The sequence below is a fragment of the Gadus macrocephalus genome, chromosome 15 (genome assembly GCF_031168955.1).
Source record: "Gadus macrocephalus chromosome 15, ASM3116895v1".
In the NCBI taxonomy this organism is placed as follows: domain Eukaryota; kingdom Metazoa; phylum Chordata; class Actinopteri; order Gadiformes; family Gadidae; genus Gadus; species Gadus macrocephalus.
This window is the reverse complement of record NC_082396.1, coordinates 19,729,219-19,742,730: the sequence shown is the minus strand read 5'-3', so window position 1 is coordinate 19,742,730 and position 13,512 is coordinate 19,729,219. Positions and strand designations below refer to the sequence as shown.

General features: G+C 42.6%; 1 protein-coding gene across 5 annotated transcripts in view; it reads left to right on the top strand.

Annotated features, from left to right (window-relative positions):
* The first annotated feature begins 2,073 nt into the window (after positions 1-2,073).
* ppm1ba (protein phosphatase, Mg2+/Mn2+ dependent, 1Ba) overlaps positions 2,074-13,512 on the top strand; it is a 30,504-nt gene continuing 19,065 nt past the window's right edge. For 3 of the 5 annotated variants that reach the window (XR_009529193.1, XM_060072612.1, XM_060072613.1), the window contains exon 1: positions 2,074-2,467. The gene's annotated coding sequence lies outside the window, so the exon portion shown is untranslated. The remainder of the gene's footprint in view (positions 2,468-13,512) is intronic. The other 2 variants (XM_060072610.1, XM_060072611.1) reach the window with 1 other exon arrangement.

The following is a 13,512-nucleotide window of genomic DNA, read 5'->3' as shown; positions in this document are numbered from 1 at the left end:
GGTATCACATTTGAAACATGTAAGACGTGTCTTATTGTCTCTAGGGGCACAGAGCTCGCATCGCTTCCGTTTCTGCCCCTGTTTTGGGGGGAGAGCGGCCAGGGCAGTGGCGAGGGCTTGCATCCTCCTCACCAGACTGCCAGAGGCTGGTGTGCGGGGAAGGTGCTGGCGCCGTTGAATTAGAGGAGTCACTAAAGCTTTCCCAAGCTTTGCCAGGAAGAGTCTCCTCCTGAAACATTTCCCCTGATTCCAGGCTGGGTCGAACGCTGTCCACACCACACATTACATGCAGGCGCTCGTCCATTGTCACCTCAGAGCCTGGATTGTACATCAGTGGTAGGCGCTCCACCCTCCTGTCCCAAACGTTCCTGATGGTAGCCAGTTTGTCGTCTTGCCAGCGGAAAGGTTGTGTGGCTCTGTCATCAAATCTGAAAACTCTTGCGAGGACATGAAACTGCTGCAGGGACATAGTTGAAAGGAATATAGGCCTCCCTGACTCTCCATCCCACAGACTTTTTGTAGCCTCATTGTTGGACCGATGTTCTCCTGCTAGAATCAACAGACCCATTTAGGCTTGGAGGTCTACCTGGTCCAAAGCCTTCCATGTATCCGCAAACACATGCCCCCCTTCCAGGTTTGTCATCGCCAGTATAATTTCCACAATGGACTCTGGTAAAAAAGAGTTTGAAGCTGGACTTGATGTCATCCAAACGAGATGTTGCATACCGTGTTGGCCCTGGCGTCATCCTAATGATATTTTCCCCTCTTGCTCTGCCTCCTCTGTCCTTGGGGGATGAATACCAGAGCAAGTTGCTATCCTTGGACTGGAATGTCACCTCAGGTGTGTCTTCCCAAGGTGCCTCTTCCCCAGGTGCCTCTTCCTCCGGTGCCTCTTCCTCAGGTGCCTCTTCCTCAGGTGCCTCTTCCTCAGGGGCCTCTTTCTCGCCATCTGTTGACTGTTCGGTCTCATGATGGTCTGGATCGAAATCAGGATCATTGTCTTCTATTTCTGAGACATCCTCCTCTATTTCTGGTTCAACTTCAATCTCCTCTTCGTCAGTTTGAAAAAAAAAAGTTCAAGAGCCTCAAATCGTCTGATCGGGCGCCGTCTCATTGTGTTCAGAGTAAAATAAGAACAATGCACAAGCAAGAGATATAGGGGATCTGTGAGAAAATATCATACATTTTGTATCGAAAGTGTGTCGTTCACGTGGGGGGATGGGCACCTAAGCCTGGGAAAGAGCCGGGTTCCCATGTCAAAAACCTAATTGGTAACTTTGAAATGTGGAACAGGTGTTATACGTTTAGTCTGGAAGGTGTGGTTCACGTAGAGGAATCGGCACATAAGCACGGGAAAGAGAGGACACCTAATTGTTCAGTCTGAAAGGGGTACACGTTGGGTGGAGTGTGTGAGTGTGAGTGTGTGAGTGTGCGTGCATGTAGGTGTGTGTGTGTGTGTGTGTGTGTGAAAGTGTGTTTGTGTGTGTGTGTGTGTGCGTGTAGGTGTGGTGTGTGTGCGTTTGGTGGTGGTGGTGGATTTGTGGTTGTGTACTATCTGATGGATGTACACAATCTAGGGTCACCCATTCATTTCCTATGGCGGTCATTTTTGACCGGGAACACCACAGGTGTTACAAAGTTGACTAAACAACTCAAAATTCAATGAAAGAAGTCATCATTAATTGTATAGGTTCAAATGCCTAGTGTGGAGGATATCATAAGCCCGCGAGACAAATAAATGTAAAACACAATATTTATGATTGATCGAAAATGAAATCGGTCAGATTTGACCCGAACACGACAGGAAGGTTAAGTAGGCTATTTGTCTTATCTATATTGTCTCATTAAAGCACTTTGAAAACCCTACTCGAAGTGTAGCATTGTTATTCTATACTCTTCTTTTCCAATTGTTTATCCTCCAAATCGTGAGTGAACCCCACTCTTATCAGGGTTAGGGTAACCCTGTCTTTAATGAATGGAGGTAGAGGGTCGGACTGATTTGGCGTTCGGCCTATCTCATCATAACTTTTAAGACAACACTGGCCAATGAGAAGAGAGAAGCAGAAATATGACCCTCCCTCTAACTGGATGTGAATGAACGTCATCTGTCTCTTACGGCGTCGGTTAGCCATAGCCACATTTAGCTCGCCGCTCCATCCACACTGGTGTCCCTGTGACGGGTGTTTCGTCTCAACGAGCTGGTTGTCTCACTTTGACCCTTTGGGGCCCTCATTGCTTCCTTGCAAAACATGTTTCCCAGAAGCGTAACCCGACGCCGAGGCACACAGACCGGAGTACAGACCGGAGTACAGACCGAGTGAAGGTCTGGCTACATCAATGCTAGTGGACGAGAAACCAAAGTGGCAGGAATAAGCCACCTAAACCTTTAAAAACACCTTTCGGTGGGTCACCATACCGACTACTGGGGCTGTAGAAAGAGCCCAGACCACCCTGTCCTCCGTATAAAGTAAGTGATGTTGGCGTTTCTAACATTGAGGAAATCTCGTTTACATGTAGAGCACATTGGGACTGAATCCAGTGGTATTAAACCAGCTGGTTTAAATGACCTTATGTTTACAAATCACTGTCAGAATCTGGGTTGGTTCGATTGCCAACATGAACAGCGCTACCTAATGTGTTGTTGTTGTGGTGGTTTCACATCAGTCGTGATTTTCACACTTAATAACCTGCAGCCGTGTAGTGTAGTGTACTGTAGGCTACTGTAGTGTAGTGTAAAGCCCTGTACTGCACTGTACTTCGCTGTTCTGTATTGTACTGTTCTGTACAGCCATGTACCGCGCTGGACTATACGATGCTCCACTGGACTGTACGGGCGCGTACTGCACTGCATTGTACTGGACTGCGCTGGAATTTACTGCACTGCACTGTATTCTATATTTGTGTATAATCCACGCCGTGCATGCATGCATCCCTCTTCACTTTAATGTCTTGTGAGAGTGCTTTAACCTGAGTAAAGCAAATGTTTGTACATTGCTAAAAGTGTCTTCCATGCAGCAGGTGTAACTAGCTATTTAAAATGTAATAAGGTATTTATTTGGAGCCAGGTTATTAACTATTCATTCATTGAACACAGGTTATAACCTCGTGTGTGTGTGCGTGTGTGTGTGGTTATGTGTGTGTGGTTAGCTTAGCAAAACTTGGTTGGGTTGGTTCACAGATACACACACACACAGACACCCCTCATTTTCTTAAAATAACCCAGATAAGTGTGTCAAGCACCAAGTGGGAATCGTGGTGTGTGAATTAATGGAATAACCCACATGTCCCATATCAACTCTGTCATACTCACACACTACAGGGCTGTAACACCTAATAGTTGGTAGACTTCGTCCAATTGAGTGGTAGAAGATACTTTTGTTGGCGACCCATATTATCATTTGTTTCGGTTAGCACTGGACTTTGGTTAGCACACTGGACTTTGCTAGGCAAGCCAAACATTGTGAACAAAGGCCTCATGGTCGATCAAGTTGGTCATCTTTTAGACAACGCATGAACAAATACTTGGGAAACTCAACTTTCAGTTGAGCATCATTTACAAACATCATTGTTTTTGTGGGTGACTATTTTATGATCTCTTTATTTTGTAGTCAGATCATATTTCGATGAGTGCCTCCTCAATGCACAACGTCGGAGAGCGACAAATTTTAATCCACCATAAATTCACGCCGACCTGGTTCAAAATGTTTATTAATTTCAGTTTGTCTCAAAAGTGTGCATTCAACCCACAACGCATTGTTTTTCAGTTGGTTACCTATATTTGGCTCAGATCACGTTCAGACATACAGCGAACCAAACAAGAGTTTAAAAGCAAGGAACACCCTGTTTTAAGTAGATCAGAGTTAAACCGTACTTGCGTCCTGGAAAGCCCTCAGGGGTTTGATTAGAAACAGCTAAGTTGTCAAAGTATCCGTTCCCTCATAGGTCTATTTCAGAAATGCCTTATAAACACTGGATTTGATTAGACAGATTATAATTTTTTACTCTTGTCTAGTTTGATATAACACAGCCTTGAATGAAGTACAGTGCATAACCAACCACTGAGCCATCTTCATTCATAACCACCCGTGATAGTGTTTGTCATCTTCCTCACTCCCTCACTCCCTCATCTATAACAGTGTTTCCCCTACCATTGTTCAGGCCTGGCGGGCCGCCAGGCCAACGAGCGCCCCCGCCAGGCCAACAACCGGCCAAAAAAAATAAATAAAAATAAATAAATAAATAAATAAAAATAAATGCGGTGTCGCGCGTGCGCAGATGATGCCCCATCATAACGGACAATCTGACTGCATTAAGTTATATCATCATTAGCATGGCACCACCAACATTTTTATTGTAAATAAAATTAGTTTATTGTTAATAACGTGTTTATTGAATCATTATCAACTTGTGATGGCTAAGCAAGTGTTTTATATGGAAATAACCAACAAATACTCTAGCATCCCGTGAAAAATGTATAACAAATCACACTATCAGCTCTTACCACCGGGCCTACAAATTCTAGGGGAAACACTGTATAACTATAACCACCTGTGTTAATGTTTGTCACTCCCTCACTCATCTATAACCACCTGTGATGTTTGTCACTCCCTCATCTATAACCACCTGGGATGTTTGTCACTCCCCCAATCCCTCATCTATAACCGCCTCTGTTAATGTTTGTCACTCCCTCATCTATAACCACATCATGTGATAATGTTTGTCAATCCCTCACTCCCTCATCTATTACCACCTGTGATAATGTTTGTCACTCCCTCACTCCCTCATCTATAACCACCTGTGATAATGTTTGTCACTCCCTCACTCACTCATCTATAACCACCTGTGATAATATTTGTCAGTCCCTCACTCCCTTATCTAACTAGCCTGGCTAACGCCAGACCTCATCTCAATCGACATTGAGATGAGGTTTGGGAAACACGCATTCATTTTCTCATATTTGAGGCGTGGTCTACGATTGCCCGAAGCCGTTTATTGAGCGCTACGAATGTCTATCATATAAGTCTGTAGTAGTACGTAGGTCATAGCCAATCAAAGCCTGTTGGTAGCAGAGCAAAGACATCCTTCTTGGTAATGAAAGAGTTTAACGCCGAAAGTTGCTATTTTTTCAAAATAAACTTGCATTCTAAACTGCTTAGAACACTATCTAATCCTTAAAAGCATACCAAGTTAACAACAAACCAAATGTTCTCACCTCATACGATGTGGGTGGCCATATTGAAATTATGTCAAATTACATTGAGGCTTGAACTGGGGGTTGAGATATCCAGGGGAAGGGATGTGAAACAACATCACCGGGTTTCACCTGGGCATGAGGAGAAACATGGGCATACGATAGCAATGTTATTTTCAGGATTAGGGCCAAATGGCCCTCCAAACTGAGGTTTTTCAGAGATCAACTCAAAACCAAGTTTTATAAAGATCTCCTAAAAAGCCTTGCGATCTTCGGTGTTGATGGAGAACGCTGAACAAGCAACAAAAGAAAACCAGATGTGTATTTTCGTTCTTAATAAAAAACAAGACACCTCGACACTCCTCTGCAAACTTGGTTACCAGTCTACCTCCTCTAGAAATAATGACTATTTCTTAATGACAAGCATGACACAAAATCGCTAGTATGCTGATCACATCTAGCATTTCGCCCATTTGATGGCGTATAAAGTCCAGCGGCTAAGTGGCTGCCCTTGTTACCGCTCCTCTAGTATCAGTACCGGCAGGCATGGTAGGAGTTGGTGGGGGGGTTGGTGGCCTACAGAGCACCGCTATTCTGTCACCAAGTTACCTGCTGCGGTTCTTTTTTATTTTATGACATGTTTGATTGATTTGATTGTGTAAATGTTGTGAACGATTCGTGAGCGTTCATTCTTTCCTATCTCCATCAGATAAATGGCAAATGTCATTGTGATAACAACACTATTGCCCTAGAAGGGAGGCGATTTGATGATTTGCTGCTGACAACCGCAAACGGATGCCTATAGCCGCGCAACAGAAATCACCACAGCTGAAGACGGGGTTGGGATTGGGCCATTGTCTCTATTCATAGTGGTGAGTCTGGATTAGTAACATACAAAGTTGAATTGAGTTGCTATCTTATTTGGGGGAGAGGCTACATGGAGTAGGCTATTGACAGTGCATAACTCCCATGGGGAAACATGGTGGTTCAAAAGTTCATGGCACTGAGCATGTTTAGCTAACTACGCTCAGTAGATTAAAATAGAATCCCCAGTGTCTCCTGCAGGTTCACAACCCACTGTATGGCTGGATGTGTGAGAGGATAATTGGAGCTGTGTTAAGCCTATTTGAGGTCCAACAAAGCACATGGAGTGCTGAGTTGCATGGCTTAGCCTCCATAGGCACCAGATTACTTCAGTGAGCACCTTTTCGCAACATTTAAAAAGTGTACATTTATAACACAATACAATGTCACTTGGTATTCAAACCTAATTTTACATGCTGAATGTCTGTACCTTGAGGACCATAAGGTACATTTTTCTCACACACACACACACACACACACACACACACACACACACACACACACACACACACACACACACACACACACACACACACACACACACACACACACACACACACACACACACACACACACACACACACACACACACACACACACACACACACACAGACAGACAGAGAGGATGGCACTGCACTGCAGTCCCCTAGTTGCACGTTTTCGCAACTAAATTATACAGCTTCTGTTGCTCATTACTCAGCTGCTTCTCAGATCTGAGTTACCATGGAGATTTGGGGTGACATCACACCCAGTACTGCCTATTTGTCGTTTATGTTTGCGCGATAAGGATTGCGCTTCAGTGCTTAAAGAAAAAGAGAACTAAAAATGACACGTCTAATCTAAATCGAGTTAAAGTGCAGTTGAATGACTTGAAAAAACATGAAACCAAAAAAATCCTTATGTATGTAAGTTGTGTGTCGTTTTTTCCTGTAAAACGCTACTGTATTTAAATAAAACTATTTATATTTATATTGTTTTAACTTCACATATCACTTTATACAATGCTTGAGTTGTAAATGAGGAGGTGCTCGAACACCGAGGGACTGCTGATCCGGGCGGTCGAGGGGGAGAAAGAAAAGTCACCAACATGACTGCGGATGGCTTCAAAACCACAGGGCCTGGTGCACAGCCACAGCGATACCACATGCACACATTATGCTGCAGCCATGGGCCTTGAATAAGTATTGGCCATACTCATCTCATTTCAGAGCACAAATGTGTGGTTGACAGTACTAAATGCATGTGTAGTGTACCTTCAGGTTTTTCTTTGATGTGATTCAACAGAATATACATTCAAACATGCCACATACTACTAGCAGACTCTACTAGTCTGTCATCAGTCAACTAGTAACATTGTGTTGATAAGATATTGGCAGATTCTGTTCATATTATGTCAGTATTTCAAAATTTTCTCCCACCCTTCTTTTCAGGCAGGGCTCTGCACTGAGCAGTACATATTCTCCTCAATGAAATTATTTGGTAGCGCAGGGAAATATGAATTTAAGGCATACACACACACACCCACACATCCACACACACACACACACACACACACGCTACGCACACCCGAATACAGAGGCATACCTGCACCCAACTGTCCACAGATAGGGTGATCTGGTTAGTGTTTGAAGTGTGTATGGAATGAGTCTCTAGGGATGGGTTTTGGCAGTATGATATCGATACTACTATTAAAGTTACTTCCTATCGGTTCGGTATTTTATCAATAGTTTTATTGGTTATTTTTTAATATTTTTGAGAGGGGGAAAAAAGGGAAACTGAACAGAATCGGCATTGCTCATTGTTATTTTCTGAAAATTGTATACAATAAAATACAAAATATTCTTTGCAGATTAAGGCTGACTAGATGTAGAACCTACTACATTTTCCTAGCAGTTCTTCTGCAGACATCCACAGAGTTGCTTGGATGTGTCCTGACCTGCGCGGTCACTAGAGGAGACCCTGTCTCTTTGGCTGAAAGATGCCTGGACACGGACAGTAGTTGAAAGCTGGGCAGGGGAAGAATACACATTTTTTCTCCCCACCAAAATGCATTGGATAGTAGCTAAGCGTTGCTAGCCGAACAATTAGTTTAAATTGAATAGCCATTTCTAGCATTTAGCTTTTAGACTTGGGAACTCTGTATCTTTGACTCGGGCATGGCCTACCCACAGTGGAGGAAGATAGAGGAATCGAGGTAAATGGTCAAACTGCCAATTTTGCAGATTTATCTCATGCTTGCTAGCGATTTGTTTTGTTGAATTGGTTAGGGTTAGCTAACCCTAACTGCCATGGAGCTTATCACATTTGTGACTTGAATAAAATAACCAATGTAAATGTTTAATTCTCTCTGCTATGATGAGTCTCAAAGGACTCCACATTGCACAAACAAAAGCCAAGAGAGAGACACAGGCAAGATTATGTTTGCATTTCTGCCAATGATTTTATCTTTATACGCCACTATGGAAATCGAATACCCTAATTTCTCCAGTACCGATAGCAGAACGTCATAAAATAAAACTACTGTGATGAGGCTTATTGGATGTGGCACTTGTACTTATTGAACAGGGTGGAGGAGAAATATTACAGTAGGTGTCAAACTTTTTTCGCACACTGCTGTTTATAAGCATTCCGGTTTGCACATTTCTATTTTATTGGGCAAATGCGACTGAAATGCGCTCAATGTAGAGCCCTGCCTTCAGGCCTCCCTCCAAAGCCACTCCCAGAAACACATGGCTAATTGGCTAACTTTAGCAATAGGTCAGCCATGTGGAAGACTGGGGACAGGCCTAATGAGGGCACGGCCAGTTGGGCTGTCAACGTCTGTCACTTCATCGATTGGTCGCTCAATATGGATTTGTTTGATCGAATTCTCATTGGTCTGACAATCGCTGGTGTCTTTCATCAGGAGAAAATCACTTCTTAATCCATTATTTTCAGTGGCTGAAGGGACATATGGAGACCAATGTGTTTTTTTTTTTAGTGATTGGCTATATCGTGTTTTGTGGCAACCCGTCTCTGGCACGGCGCCCCTGGAGGCCAAGGGTGCAGGTTGTGGAGGCGGTGTACCACAGATTTTCAACATATGGCGCCAGTAAGATCATTGGTGCCAATCATTGAAATGCGGAGCACCTGAGGAGCAGGTGGGGAAGCATGCTTTAAAAAGCATGCTTCCACACTCATTCAGGGCTTTCCTGGTTCGCGTGTGCGGAGAGACCAGTGACCATGGGTGATGTGATTCCACCCGGAGAAACAAGACTGTGGATTCCTCCAAAGCTCGGTTTTGTTAGGTTTGATAGTACCAATATAATTTATGTTTGAATAAGAGTGCCATTTTGGGCTTTAAGTAAGCTCCAGTTCGTGTGCTGATTGGAAGGAGCCACAGTATGAATAAAAAATAATCTTCAAGTTTTGGTTTTAATAACTGGATGGTTTATCAGCTATCAGGTATAAGATGGTAGTCAAAATACCCCAGTTTTCACAAGTTTAATTCACCAAACTTAATGGAGAGACTGCTAGCTAACATACCAAACTCTTACTCCAAACTAATTTACACAATGCCAAAGACGTAGTCAGTTTGGCTTTTGTTAAAAAGGACAACAAAAAAGTATGTAGGTATATCCTGATATGCTGTCAACCCTTAATGGATATTTAAGCTAACGGGTAGAGTAGAGTGCACCTGGATGGACCACAACTTCCCTAAACTCAACAGCAATAAAACTGAAATTTTCTTCGGCACAAAAACCATCATCCCCACCTCCCAGAATTTCTCACTTTGCATCGATGGTCACTCTCACTCCCTCCCCCCTTGTCAGAAACCTTGCATCATCATGGACCCCACGCTCTCTTTCAAGTCACACATAAACAACGTCAGAAAAACATCCTTCTTCCACCTCCGCCACATTGCACGCCTTCGACCCACCCTTTCATCCTCAGCTGCCGAAAAAAACACTAATCCACGCCTTCATCACTTGCAGACTCGACTATTGCAATAGCATTCTGTATGGCCGCCCCTCCACTATTCTTCAAAAATTGCAATATGTACAAAACTCTGCTGCCCGACTGCTTACAACTCCCCCTCCAGAGAACACATTACTCCCATCCTCCGTCAACTTCATTGGCCTCCAATAAAACAACGCATCAATTTCAAGATTCTCCTCACCACTTACAAAGCGCTAAACAACTTTGCACCCTCGTACATAACAGGTCTCCTCTATCGCCACTCCCCCACTCGCCGCCTACGCTCCGCTGATGCCAACCTTCTCACCTCCATCACCAAGACCAAGTATCGCATCCTTGGGGACAGAGCCTTTGCCATCGCCGCCCCTACCCTCTGGAACTCCCTCCCTCTGGCCATCCGAAACTCTGATACACTCTGTTCCTTCAAAAGTCAACTTAAAACCTATCTCTTCAGGAGCTCCTACTCCAACATTTGAAAAATCATCCTCCGCCATCTTCCACTCCCTCCCACTCTCTTAATGGGTTGCCTATTGTTGTGGTGTTGTTTATTTTTCCCCTTTGGTTTGATTGTCTGTACTGTCTGTATGTATTCCTTTCTTATTTGTAAAGCGTCTTTAGAAAAGCGCTATAAAAAACAGATTTATTATTATAACTATTATGTTGTTAATCTAGAGATAACATGCAGAAACTTGTTGTATATCAGTTGACCAGCATTCTTTGGTTGACTACTGCCCCAAGGGGCAGAGTGTGCCCAGGTATAATAATAATTAATAATAATAATAATAATAATAATAATAATAATAATAATGATCAAATTATTAGAACAGCCCGGCAACTGCCACATTTACCAGATTTTCTCAGCTTTTATTTATTGATTGCTTTCAACAACAATGAATCAAATGCTTCTAAAATGCTTTTTTTTCCCCCCAAAGCTTTAATTTAATAATAAAAACAATAAAATGTCATTCCAAAATGCATAAGGTATCTTTGCCTTTGACTGACAGCAAGATATAAAGGAAGGGGAAAAGCAAATACATCAATATTCAGGGTTCGTACGGTCATGAAAAACCTGGAAAAGTCATGGAATTTTAAAATGGTTATTTCCAGGCCTGGAAAAGTGCTTGAAAGAAAATAAAGTCCCAAAAGTTTTGGAAAAGTCATGGACATTTTTTTATTCATATTTTCTTGTCGTTCATTTACGCTGAGTTTTAAATCATGAATATGCCTTTAAATGAAATACGCTCAAAGTATAAACAGGCACGCGCTGAAACTAAAACATACGCAACTGAAACGTTTGTTGGCCATAGCAACAGTATCTGAGGGAAGCCAAAATTATTCAAAATGCCAGGGAAGTGTAGGTTCAGCAATGCTTGGTTGCGAAATGAGAAATATATGTCATGGGTTTCATCCGACAAAGACCCGGGCCGAGCTAAATGTAGGTTATGTGGTGACAAAACGTTTGACATATCTAACATGGGAGAGGCGGCATTAACGAGCCATGCGAAAGGCACTAAACACCAGAGCGCTGCTGCTAGCGGAGCTAAGTATGCGTGTGACCCCCCTTATCTGTGATGTTGTTTTATAAAGCTGTTTAAATGTGAAATTGTTTTGGTTGATTAATGGTCAAAGAGTTAGTTGCCAACTGTTCTGTTACATTTTGCACTAGAAAAGGGAAATCAATGTTTGCACTAGCTGGATGCTTCTGCATACTAAAGCTCTTATTGATGTCAGTGCTGTGAATGCAACCAGAGTATATTTATAAATGTTCATTCTTTAAATCAAACTATTGTCTCTCAATCATTTGTGTCATTTAATGTATACAGTATGCCTCCGAATTCCCATTGTTAGTTTTAATACTACATTTTATCACTTTTGCACGTTAACACCGAGATTTCACAAAATGTTTGGTCATGGAAATTTGGTTTAAAGTCATGGAAAAGTCATGGAAATCCATTGGTCCAAAAGTGTATGAACCCTGAATATTGAATACGTAATACTTAATGTAAGGCATAGTATCATTCCCTTTGTTTTAACTCCAACCTTGAATTATATTTATAATAATGGCAGAATTTTTTTTAGAGGAGGTATACTTCACCATTCACCAACAAGCCCACACATTGTCCATCAAGGTAGAATAAGGCCAGATTGTAGCCTCATCGAGTCCTAATCAACACTCAAGTCACTGAACAATCGAAGGTAGCCTGCAAGCAACTTTAATAATGAGCCTATGCATCAGCCACAATGGCAAAGCTTTCCCTTATTATAACGCATGTGTAATGTGTTTCTTAAACATGAAAATACTGCAACCATTAAGGGACAGGGGCCGTATTCACAAAGCATTTTATCTTACCGCTAGGAGTGCTCCTAACTCGCGCTAAAACATTTTACGTAGGAGTTTTTTCTTAAAAGTTATTCACGTTCCTGCACGTTCAAGAGAGAGAGAAAGCAAACAATAAAAATACGTAACATTTTAAAGAAAATAAATGTTATGAACTACACAAGTGTTGACTGATTTGTGCCAAGGTGTTTACCTAAAATGTGTTTTCAAAGTGATCCCTAAATGCCAGTCCACTCGGTTCCACACGGCCAAATTCATTGTCATGTTGATCGCCATCATCATCATCATCATCGTCTGGCTGTGGAATGTTCCTCCGCTTGCAGAGGTTGTGTAGAATGGCACATGCAGTAATGACTGTGCTTGCCCTCTCTGGGGTGAGGCGTATTTCGCAGTGGAGGACATGAACCGACGTTTCATCTGCCCAATTCCTCTCTCCACAACATTTCGTGTATGTTTGTGTGCTCTAGCATATATGGAAGAAATCAGTAAACAATAATAAAATGGATTCAACAAATAAAAGGCGTCACAGAGCCAATACGATGTGTTTTACACGTAGGACTAAGCGTAATATGCGTAATCACTTACATGTTATACTTTAACTGTGCTCCCGGTTGTGGAATGAGGTAGGGTGTCTAGAGCCACATCTTGCATGGATAGTCACTGTCTCCCAGCAAGTGACACCCAACTGGTACATCTCAAAAAGCTGCCTCGGACCGCTCTCCATTAAAATGCGCGAATCATGGGTAGCTGAAGATCCAGGCCACTTTGCAACAACATCCAGTAGGCTATGTTAAAATTTGCATCAAAAACAACCTGCGTGTTGATGGAATGCACTTTCTTCCATTGACGAACACGTCCTCGTCTTTTGATGGCGCAATTATTTGTATGTGCGTCCCGTCAATAGCACCGACCACACCGGGCATACCTGCAATTGCCATGAAGTTGGCTTTGATCCATCATCCTGTGTAATTGTTGAATGTCCAAAGGAAAGTTAATGGCACGGCTGACTGATGGTTGCGATATTTTTAAATCGTCGGCATTGCAAAGTTGCATTTCCCCTGTTGCTAAATAACGTAGTGGCCAAACATTTTATTTCGGGACTAATCGGATTATTCCTGTTAGTCGGGGATGTTATTGCATTGCGATTAACTCCACAACAAGT